Here is a 12,468-nt window from a genome sequence, read left to right as displayed (position 1 = left end):
CCCTGTGGTGGGCTTTTGGGGGGACCTGCTGCTGCTTGCTATTGTGGGATTTTGTGGGGGGGGGGACTGCTGCTGGCTGTTGTGGTGGACTTCTGTGGTAGGCAACCTGCTTTTGTGAGGGGGGCTGCAGGCTATTGGGGGACCCCTGACCTGCTTGTGGGGGGGGGCGACCTGCTGCATGCAATTGGGGGTGACCCATTTTAGTGGGGGGGTGACCTGCTTGTGGGGGGGGACCTGCTGCTGGCAATTGGGGGGACCCCTGTGGTGGGATTTAGGGGTGACCTGCTTATGGGGAGACTTGTTTGGGGTGGGAGACCTGCTGCTGGCTATTGGGGTGACCCCTGTGGTGTGATTTGGGGGCGACCTGCATGCGGGGGACCCCTTTTAGTGAGGGTGACCTGCTTATGGTTGGGTTTGGGGAGGCGACCTGCTTGTTGCGGGACCCCTTTTAGTGGGGGCGACCTGCTTGTGGAGGGGTGACCTGCTGATGGCTATTGATGGGCCCCTGTGGTGGGGTTTGGGGGTGACCTGCTGGCTATTGTTGGGGACCCCTGTGGTGGGGTTTGGAGGTGACGTGCTGCTTACGGGGTGGACCCCTTTTAGTGGGGGCGACCTGCTGCTGGCTATTGGGGAGACCCTGGTGATGGGGTATGAGGGCGACATGCTTGTGGTCGGGTTTTGGGAGGGCGTGACCTGCTGTCTATTGGGGGGGACCCTTGTGGTGGATGTGGGGGGAGACCTGCTGCAAGCTATTGGGGGACCCCTGTGGTGGGATGCGGGGGTGACCTGCTTGTGGTGGGATGTGGGGAGGCGACCTGCATGCGAGGGGTGACCTGCTGCAGGCTATTTGGGGGACCCCTGTGGTGAGATTTGAGGGCGACCTGCTTGTCGTTGAATGTGGGGAGGCGACCTGCTTGTCGTTGAATGTGGGGAGGCGACCTGCTTGTCGTTGAATGTGGGGAGGCGACCTGCTTGTCGTTGAATGTGGGGAGGCGACCTGCTTGTCGTTGAATGTGGGGAGGCGACCTGCTTGTCGTTGAATGTGGGGAGGCGACCTGCTTGTCGTTGAATGTGGGGAGGCGACCTGCTTGTCGTTGAATGTGGGGAGGCGACCTGCTTGTCGTTGAATGTGGGGAGGCGACCTGCTTGTCGTTGAATGTGGGGAGGCGACCTGCTTGTCGTGGAATGTGGGGAGGCGACCTGCTGCTGGCTATTGGGGGGATCCCGTGGTGGGATTTGGGGATGACCTGCTGCTTACAGATGGAACCCTTTTATTGGGGGGTGACCTGCTGCTTACTGGGGGATCCCTTTTATTGGGGGCGACCTGCTTATGGGTTGGGTTTGGGGGGGGGCTGAAGAGGGTTTAAGCTGGGTGGGGGGTGGACATCGAAGGGGGTGTGTGCTGGGTGGGGGGGTCCACGTCCGATGGGTGTTGGATGTCCGATGGGGGTTTGTGGGGGTTGGACGTCCGATGGGGGTTTGTGCTCGGGAGGGGGGGTCCACGTGTGATGGGGGTTTGTGCGGGGTGGGGGGTCTGCATCTGGGGGTTTGCTGGGTGGGGGGTTCCGCGTCCGGTGGGGGTTGGACGTCCGATGGTGGTTTGTGGGGGTTGGACGTCCGATGGGGGTTGGACGTCCGATGGGGGTTTGTGGGGGTTGGACGTCCGATGAGAGTTTAAGCTGGGGTGGCGTTCGATTGGAGGGGGTGTCTGATGGGATTTATGGTTGGGGCAGAGGGCGCCATATTTGGATTTACGCTTGAGGGGAGGGAATGTCTGGTGGGCTTTGGATTTATCCTGTGGGGTCCGCTGGTTAATGTGAGGTGGATGTTCCTGACTGGGGGAGCAAGGTTATGCTGTGTGGCCATCTGGTTGATGTGGGGGGGGGGGCTAATGCTTCATTGGGGTACACAAAAAAAATATGAGTGTATGCTGCTTATGCTATGCAAAAAAAAAAGGTATTTCCCTGTAGAGTAGGCCACACCACCAACTGGCACGAAGCTAATCCTTTTTAGCTTAATGTCAGTAGGAGGCAGACATGGGTCTGGACCACCCAGCTCAGTTCTGACTTAGGTTTTGGGGGGGGGGGGGGGGGTTTATTAACGATTTTCCTTTTTCTTTTTTTTTTTTTTTTTTTTCAGATACGGCTTTTGAGGGCGACAGTGGAATTGGCACTCTAATCTCCCACCTAGAATTGTCACTACCATATCATCTGTGGTCTACGAGGCAAGGCCCTAACACATCAAAAGTGTTTGTGGTTCCCCAGAGGACGGTCCATGCCACGAATCCCCCTACCCTCTGCCCCCCCCAGAGCCAGATAGAGTAGGGAGGGAAGACTAATCCGTTATGTGCCAGCCGCCGAAAGGTCTGCGTCCAGGTTATTCCATGCCCATCTTCATCATCGGTCTGTGAAGAATGATGTGTGACCTTCAGGACAGGTATATCCTACCAGGCAGTGAGGGGGCTACTTTAAAAAAAAAAAAAAAAAAATGGAAAGGACAGGACAAGTATGTCCTAGTTTGCCCCTGAGCAATATGGACATCTTCTGGGGAAACCTTCCTATTCATGCAGCCTCCATGTTTTCCAGAGGCTCCTGTGACCCTGCTTTTAAAATATCCAGGCTTCGGTCTAGGCCTTCTCTGGTGGCCGGTCCACACCGCCAGTGCCCTGAATAATCATGCACACCAACTTTCTAGTGTGTCCTACTCTGCACCTATCAGTTTAAGAGTACTTCGCTTCTGCAACAGAGGACTAAAGTCTGCCTCCCAAGACATCTGCTGTTCAATTTTGGTTGTTTTGGAAATGTTCTGTCCAAAAAACCGACGGGACAACTCTCCGACCCGCCAGGAAAAGATGAGACCTTCCTTTAGGCCAACCCCCTCCTGGCATCCATGAACCCACCAGCACTGGTCTGCTAGGCCTGGTTCTAGCAGACTCTCTTCGACATGATGGGGCGTTCCCACCTTGGATGTTTCTCAGGGTCGGCTGCCGTGTCCTTCACAATTCAAGGCCGGTATTACGATCTCTGGTCTGGGACACCGAAACCTCAGACATCGGAGGCAGGCCTGGGGGGAACAGAGCCACATACCAAACCGACAGTCCAACCCGCATGCACCAACAGCATACTACAGTTTTACAATACTTTAGAAATGCATAAAATGAAACAAGCAAAGGCATAAAGTTATTCAATGCAAAAAAATGCAGTTTTATAAAATTGGAAATGTTTCTATATCTAATGGTAAAATGATATTTATCCAGTATTTCTATAAGTAAAAGTCTGAGATTTCTGTGGGAAATGGTCATTTGTTCCTCTTAAACCAGTTCTGAATGTAAATAAAACATTACTCTGATGAAGTCTCCACATTGTATTTTCGCCTTTCATTTCATGCGCAGGGCAGGACAAGCCCATGATGTATCTGTGTAACACATGGAAGGTGCTATAATAACAGCCGTAGGCTGGTTTCACACCAGCGTTCGGCAGGGCTGCGGATGGCAGCCTTCTTCCTCCGTTAAGGCTACTTTCACACTAACGTCGCTTGCTGTACGTCTCAATGCGTCATTTTGGAGAAAAAACGCATCCTGCAAAGTTGCCTGCATGATGCGTTTTTTCTCCATAGACTTTCATTAGCAACACATTGGGACGGATTGCCACACGTCGCATCCATCATGCGACAGATGCGTCGTGTTTTGGCGGACCGTCGGCACAAAAAAAGTTCCATGTAACTTTTTTGTGCGTCGAGTCCGCCATTTTCGACCGCGCATGCGTGGCCGAAACTCCGCCCCCTCCTCCCCGGAACTCACAATAGGCCCCGGATGCGTTGTAAAACTGCCTCCGCTGCCCACGTTGTTCTACATAAAACACACTGTCCGTCGGGCCGACGGTTTGCGACTGCCCGTACCGACTGACTAGTGTGAAAGTAGCCTTAGCCCTGCTCACTGCCACAACTCTTCATTCAGTTCCGCCTACGTCTGCATGCGTCCTGCATACCCTATCTTTAATATTGGGTACGCAGGCCAAGCGGATGCCTCCACATGCGTTGTTTCAACGCTGCGCCGACTGCAATAAAATGCAACATGTTGCGTTCGACGCAGTTCAGCGCATCTTCAAAATGAGGCATGCCTGTGTACCCAATGTTAGATAGGGGACGCATGCAGACTTAGGCGGAGCTGAAGGAAGAGGCGCAGCAGTGGGCGGGGCTTAATGGAGGAAGAATGCTGCCGAACGCTGGTGTGAAACCTGCCTGAGACAGGTAAGCCACTTTTGAAACAGTGTTCACATGTACAAGCTCTTAGCCCCTTTGTGGCGGGGCCAATTTTTTAAAATCTGACCAGTGTCACTTTATATAGTAATAACTCTGGAATGCTTCAACATCCCATTGATTTTGAGTTTAATTTTTTTTTTCGTGTTATATTAGACTTTATGATAATGGTATACTTGAGTTGATATGTTTTGATTTATTTTGTAAAAAATCTGAAATTTTACAAATTTTAAAAAATATAAATTTTTAATGATTTTCCCTTTAAGGCCGGAGTCACACTAGAGAGGAATACGGACGAGTGCTATGCGAGAAAAAAATCGCATAGCACTCGAACCAATGTTAATCTCCCATCACTTTTTTTTTCACGGCCGTATATGTGCGAGTGAAATTGCAGTATGCTGTGATTTGCACCGTATATCAGCCGAGACTCGCCAATGAAAGTCTATTTGTGCAAGAAAAACTCGCACCACACGGGCCATCAGTGTGACTTGCGAGAAATACGCAACGGTGTCCTTTGAAAGGCCGACAATTCAGGTGCAGTGTACAGTAAAATCACACTGACAGGTTACAATAGAATAGACATATACACACAGTATAGGTGTATATAAAATCTAAAGAGATACACTACAGACCAAAAGTTTGGACACACCTCATTTAAAGATTTTTCTGTATTTCATGACTGAAAATTGTATATTCACACTGAAGGCATCAAAACTATGAATTAACACATGTGGAATTATATACTTAATTTCAGTTTCACACTTTTTTGTTATGTCTTATATTCTAGGTTCTTCAAAGTAGCCACCTTTTTCTTTGATGACTGCTTTTCACACTATTGGCATTCTCTTGATGAGCTGCAAGAGGTAGTCACTGGGAATGATTTTCACTTCACAGGTGTGCCCTGTCAGGTTTAATAAGTGGGATTTCTTGCCTTATAAATGGGTTTGGGACCATCAGTTGTGTTGTGCAGAAGTCTGGTGGATACACAGCTGATAGTCCTACTGAATAGACTGTTAGCTGCTTTTTTCCTGCCATAATACAAATTCTAAGTAAAGAAAAACGAGTGGCCATCATTACTTTAAGAAATGAAGATCAGTCAGTCCGAAAAATTGGGAAAACTGAAAGTGTCCCCAAGTGCAGTGGCAAAAACCACCAAGCGCTACTAAGAAACTGGCTCACATGAGGACCGCCCCAGGAAGGAATACCAAGAGTCACCTCTGCTTCTGAGGATGTTTATCCGAGTCACCAGCCTCAGAAATCGCAGGTTAACAGCAGCTCAGATTAGAGACCAGGTCAATGCCACACAGAGTTCTAGCAGCAGACACATTTCTATAACAACTGTTAGGGCTTGTTTCCATTTGCGAGAAACACATCCGTATCTCGCATGTGGAAACCAAGCTGTGGCGCCGGCACTTTGGAGCAAAGCGTGCAGCTCCATGTGTTCCTATGCGGCTGCATGCTCCGCTCTGGAGTGCCGGTGCTACAGCTTGGTTTCCACATGCGAGATACGGACGTGTTTCTCGCAAATGGAAACAAGCCCTTAAGAGGAGACTTTGTGCAGCAGGCCTTCATGGTAAAATAGCTGCTAGGAAACCACTGCTAAGGACAGGCAACAAGCAGAAGAGACTTGTTTGGGCTAAATAACGCAAGGAATGGACATTAGACCAGTGGAAACCTGTGCTTTGGTCAGATGAGTCCGAATTTTAGATCTTTGGTTCCAACCACCGTGTCTTTGTACACAGAAAAGGTGAACGGATGGACTCTACATGCCTGGTTTCCACCGTGAAGCATGGAGGAGGAGGTGTGATGGTGTGGGGGGCTTTGCTGGTGACACTGTTGGGGATTTATTCAAAATTGAAGGCATACTGAACCAGCATGGCTACCACAGCATCTTGCAGCGACATGCTATACCATCCGGTTTGCTTTTAGTTGGACCATCATTTATTTTTCAACAGGACAATGACCCCAAACACACCTCCAGGCTGTGTAAGGGCTATTTGACCAAGAAGGAGATTGATGGGGTGCTACGCCAGATGACCTGGCCACCACAGTCACCAGACCTGAACCCAATCGAGATGGTTTGGGGTGAGCTGGACCACAGAGTGAAGGCAAAAGGGCCAACAAGTGCTAAGCATCTCTGGGAACTCCTTCAAGATTGTTGGAAGACCATTCCCAGTGACTACCTCTTGAAGCTCATCAAGAGACTGCCAAGAGTGTGCAAAGCAGTCATCAAAGCAAAAGGTGGCTACTTTGAAAAACCTAGAATATAAGACATTTTCAGTTGCCTTACACTTTTATTAAGTATATAATTCCACATAGTTTTGATGCCTTCAGTGTGAATGTACAGTTTTCATAGTCATGAAAATACAGAAAAATCTTTAAATGAGGTGTGTCTAAACATTTGGTCTATCTCAAAGATAAAGCCGTGTGCACTACTACTGGTGGTGCCCAGGTAGGTTCCCACACCATGTGATACTAAAAGAAAGAACCTGGCACTCAACTTAATGCTTGTGAGATTTTAATCGTAGTAGCCAAAACGTTTCGGTCCTATATCTGGACCTTCATCAGTTACGTACTATGATGAAAAAAGTAAATGACTGTAGTGTCATATAAGGCACAGCATGGTCTGCGTCTGGTATTTGCGCAGATAGGTTTAGGCACACAGAATGGACTTATTCACGCTGATAGGTGCTGTGCTTGTGTCCAGACACGGAATCCCCGCTTGTCTCACAAGCGGGGATTCCGTGTCTGGACACAAGCACAGCACCTATCAGCGTGAATAAGTCCATTCTGTGTGCCTAAACCTATCTGCGCAAATACCAGACGCAGACCATGCTGTGCCTTATATGACACTACAGTCATTTGCTTTTTTCATCATAGTACGTAACTGATGAAGGTCCAGATATAGGACCGAAACGTTTTGGCTACTACGATTAAAATCTCACAAGCATTAAGTTGAGTGCCAGGTTCTTTCTTTTAGTAAACATTTGGTCTATACTGTCTGTGTGTGTGTATGTATGTGTGTGTGTGTATATGTATATGTGTATATATATATATATATATATATATATATATAATATATCACACGGACAGCGGAATAGCTGATAGTTAATTTGTCGGCTTCTGTTAAATCATTGCAGAGGCTGACAGGATAGGAGACATGGTTTACATACAGTAAACCATTGCAGAACAGTTAGACTTATATAGGTCAGTGACTAATACGGTTAGTAGTGTGTGTGTGTGTGTAAAATTTGGGGCCTGTATGTATTTAATAATGTTTTCACTGAAAAAACTGGCGTGGGCTCCCGCACAATTTTCTGTGCCACAGAGGGAAAGCCAGTGACTGAGGACAGATATTATAGCCTAGAGAGGGACCATGGTTATTGCCACCCCAGAAAAGGTGCATCTGTAAGATGCGCCAATTCTGGCACTCAGCCTCTGTCTTCTCACTGCCCTGTAGCGGTGGCATATGGGGTAATAAGGGGTTAATTTCACCTTTCTATTGTAAGGTGACATTAGGCCAGCTTAGTAATGGAGAGATGTCTGATAGATGCCTCTCCATTACTAACCTGTGGGCTTGATGTTACTTGACAATAAAAAGGACATCAACCGCACAATTATGAACCCCTCTGCTACAGGGCAAGTGGGAAGAGCGAGGCTAAGTGCCAGAATTGGCACATCTATAAGATGCGCCATTTCTGCGACGGCTGAGAGCTGATGGTTTTTAGCCTGTGGGGCTGCCAATATCCATGGCCTCTTCACAGGCTATAAATATCAGCCTACAGCTGTCTGCCTAGCATTTGCTGGTTGGATTTTATGTCAATATTTTGTGTCCCCCTGTAAAATAGCCAGTAAAGGCTAAGCAAACAGCTGTGAGCTGATATTAATAGCCTGGGAACCTTTATGGTTATTGGCTCCTTTCCAGAATAGTAACATCAGCTGTCAGCTTTCCCACTGCTGGTTATGAAAATTATGCGGGAGCCCATGCAGGCTTTATTTTTTGAAAAATAAACATTTTGCATTTCACGCAGGTTTCTTAGTTGTTTTTTTTACAGCATATGTAGGTTAATTATGTTAATGCTCCTACATGGGTGTGTGTGTGTCTTTAGTTAATATTAATGAGGGTATCTCGTGAAGAGTTTGAATAAGGAAATGCATCAAATTCCTTTATTTTTATTTTTTTTAATATATCTTTATTTAGCGCTCACGATTTACAGAAACGCATCAAATCCGCATAAAAAAGTACAGAATTTCCACTGCGTTTTCTGCTAAGAGACGCACTAACCATGCAGACATTTCCTCAAGCAAATCTGCAACATGCGCACATAGCCTTAACCATTATGCGTCCATATTCATTAATGAGCAGAACCACGTGACGGCTGAACACAGGAAGAGCTGCCCGGAGACCATCGGACATGCAGGGACCGCGCCAGGAGCAGGTGAGTATGTGACAGCCGCCGCTTCCCCGCCGACAATGACTCGAGTATAAGCCGAGAGGGTCTCTTTCTGCCCCCAAAAATTTCGGCTTATACGCGAGTATATACGGTACAGCACTCTAGAAGGGTGTGTATAAGGCCATATAGGTGCTGGTGGTACTATATATGGGGAAAACCTGGTGACAGGTTCCCTTTAAGAAACCTATGGAACTAGGTTAAAATTAGCATTTTTTTGGATGGTGAAAAACTTGTAATTTAAATATTGATGGTGGCTGAACTGCAGGTGGTCTGTGTCGCTTCATAAGTTTAAGGCCGGGGTCACACTAGCGTAGAATACGGACGAGCGATATGTGAGAAAGCATCGCATGGCACTCGGACCAGTGTTAATCTATGGGGCAGATCACATCTGTGATTATTTTTTCATGCCGAATCAGCATACGAGAACAATCGCAGCATATATACTTGACAGGAGCCCATACATTCTGATATCATCACTAATATATACCTGACAGGGGCCCATACAGTCTATATCTACAATAATATATACCTGACAGGGGCCCATACATTCTGATATCATCACTAATATATATACCTGACGGGGCCCATACATTCTGATATCATCACTAATATATATACCTGACAGGGCCCATACATTCTGATATCACTAATATATACCTGACAGGGCCCATACATTCTGATATTATCAGTAATATATACCTGACAGGGGCCCATGCATTCTGATACCATCACTAATATATACCTGACATGGGCCCATACATTCTGATATCATCACTAATATATATACCTGACAGGGCCCATACATTCTGATATCACTAATATATACCTGACAGGAGCCCATACATTCTGATACCATCAGTAATATATACGTGACAGGGGCCCATACATTCTGATATCATCACTAATATATATACCTGACAGGGCCCATACATTCTGATATCACTAATATATACCTGACAGGAGCCCATACATTCTGATACCATCAGTAATATATACGTGACAGGGGCCCATACATTCTGATATCATCACTAATATATATACCTGACAGGGCCCATACATTCTGATATCACTAATATATACCTGACAGGAGCCCATGCATTCTGATATCACTAATATATACCTGACAGGAGCCCATGCATTCTGATACCATCACTAATATATACCTGACAGGAGCCCACACATTCTGATATCATCACTACTGTAATATATACCTCACAGAGGCCCATACATTCTGATATTATCACTAATATATACCTGACAGGGGCCCATGCATTCTGATACCATCACTAATATATACCTGACAGGAGCCCATACATTCTGATATCATCACTAATATATACCTGACAGGGCCCATACATTCTGATATTATCAGTAACGGTATATACCTGACAGGGGCCCATGCATTCTGATACCATCACTAATATATACCTGACAGGGCCCATACATTCTGATATTATCAGTAATATATACCTGACAGGGGCCCATACATTCTGATATCATCACTACTGTAATATATACCTCACAGAGGCCCATACATTCTGATATCATCAGTAATATATACCTGACAGGAGCCCACACATTCTGATATCATCACTACTGTAATATATACCTCACAGAGGCCCATACATTCTGATACCATCACTAATATATACCTGACAGGAGCCCATACATTCTGATATCATCACTAATATATACCTGACAGGAGCCCATACATTCTGATATCATCACTAATATATACCTGACAGGAGCCCATGCATTCTGATACCATCACTAATATATACCTGACAGGAGCCCACACATTCTGATATCATCACTACTGTAATATATACCTGACAGGGGCTCATACATTCTGATATTATCACTAATATATACCTGACAGGGGCCCACACATTCTGATATCATCAGTAATATATACCTGACAGGAGCCCATGCATTCTGATACCATCACTAATATATACCTGACAGGAGCCCATACATTCTGATATCATCACTAATATATACCTGACAGGAGCCCATACATTCTGATATCATCACTAATATATACCTGACAGGAGCCCATGCATTCTGATACCATCACTAATATATACCTGACAGGAGCCCACACATTCTGATATCATCACTACTGTAATATATACCTCACAGAGGCCCATACATTCTGATATTATCACTAATATATACCTGACAGGGGCCCACACATTCTGATATCATCAGTAATATATACCTGACAGGAGCCCATGCATTCTGATACCATCACTAATATATACCTGACAGGAGCCCATACATTCTGATATCATCACTAATATATACCTGACAGGAGCCCATACATTCTGATATCATCACTAATATATACCTGACAGGAGCCCATACATTCTGATATCATCACTAATATATACCTGACAGGAGCCCATGCATTCTGATACCATCACTAATATATACCTGACAGGAGCCCACACATTCTGATATCATCACTACTGTAATATATACCTGACAGGGGAACATACATTCTGATATTATCACTAATATATACCTGACAGGGGCCCACACATTCTGATATCATCAGTAATATATACCTGACAGGAGCCCATGCATTCTGATACCATCACTAATATATACCTGACAGGAGCCCATACATTCTGATATCATCACTAATATATACCTGACAGGAGCCCATACATTCTGATATCATCACTAATATATACCTGACAGGAGCCCATGCATTCTGATACCATCACTAATATATACCTGACAGGAGCCCACACATTCTGATATCATCACTACTGTAATATATACCTCACAGAGGCCCATACATTCTGATATTATCACTAATATATACCTGACAGGGGCCCACACATTCTGATATCATCAGTAATATATACCTGACAGGAGCCCATGCATTCTGATACCATCACTAATATATACCTGACAGGAGCCCATACATTCTGATATCATCACTAATATATACCTGACAGGAGCCCATGCATTCTGATATCATCACTACTGTAATATATACCTCACAGAGGCCCATACATTCTGATATTATCACTAATATACACCTGACAGGAGCCCGTACAGTCTACAGTATATCTACAGTAATATATACCTGACAGGAGCCCGTACAGTCTATATCTACAATAATATATGCCTGAAAGGAGTCTGTACAGTCTATATCTACAATAATATATACCAGGAAGGAGCCCATACACTCTAGCATCTTCAGTAGTGAGCCGGCTAGAGTGTATGGGCTGCAGTCAGGCACCTGGAAGGAGCCCATACAGTCTATATCTACAATAATATATACCTGACAGGAGCCTGTACAGTCTATATCTACAATAATATATATCTGACAGGAGCCCGTACAGTCTATATCTACAATAATATATACCTAACAGGAGCCTGTACAGTCTATATCTACAATAATATATGCCTGACAGGAGCCCATACAGTCTATATCTACAATAATATATACCTGACAGGAGCCCGTACAGTCAGTATCTACAATAATATATGCCAGAAAGGAGTCTGTACAGTCCATATCTACAATAATATATACCAGGAAGGAGCCCATAAAACTCTAGCATCTTCAGTAATGAGCCGGCTAGAGTGTATGGGCTGCAGTCAGGCACCTGGAAGGAGCCCATACACTCTAGCATCTTCAGTAGTGAGCCGGCTAGAGTGTATGGGCTGCAGTCAGGGAACCAGGAAGGAGCCCATACAGTCTATATCTACAATAATATATACCTGACAGGAGTCCGTACAG

This window comes from Ranitomeya variabilis, chromosome 6 (assembly GCF_051348905.1).
Source record: "Ranitomeya variabilis isolate aRanVar5 chromosome 6, aRanVar5.hap1, whole genome shotgun sequence".
NCBI lineage: Eukaryota > Metazoa > Chordata > Amphibia > Anura > Dendrobatidae > Ranitomeya > Ranitomeya variabilis.
This window is presented reverse-complemented; position numbering follows the sequence as displayed.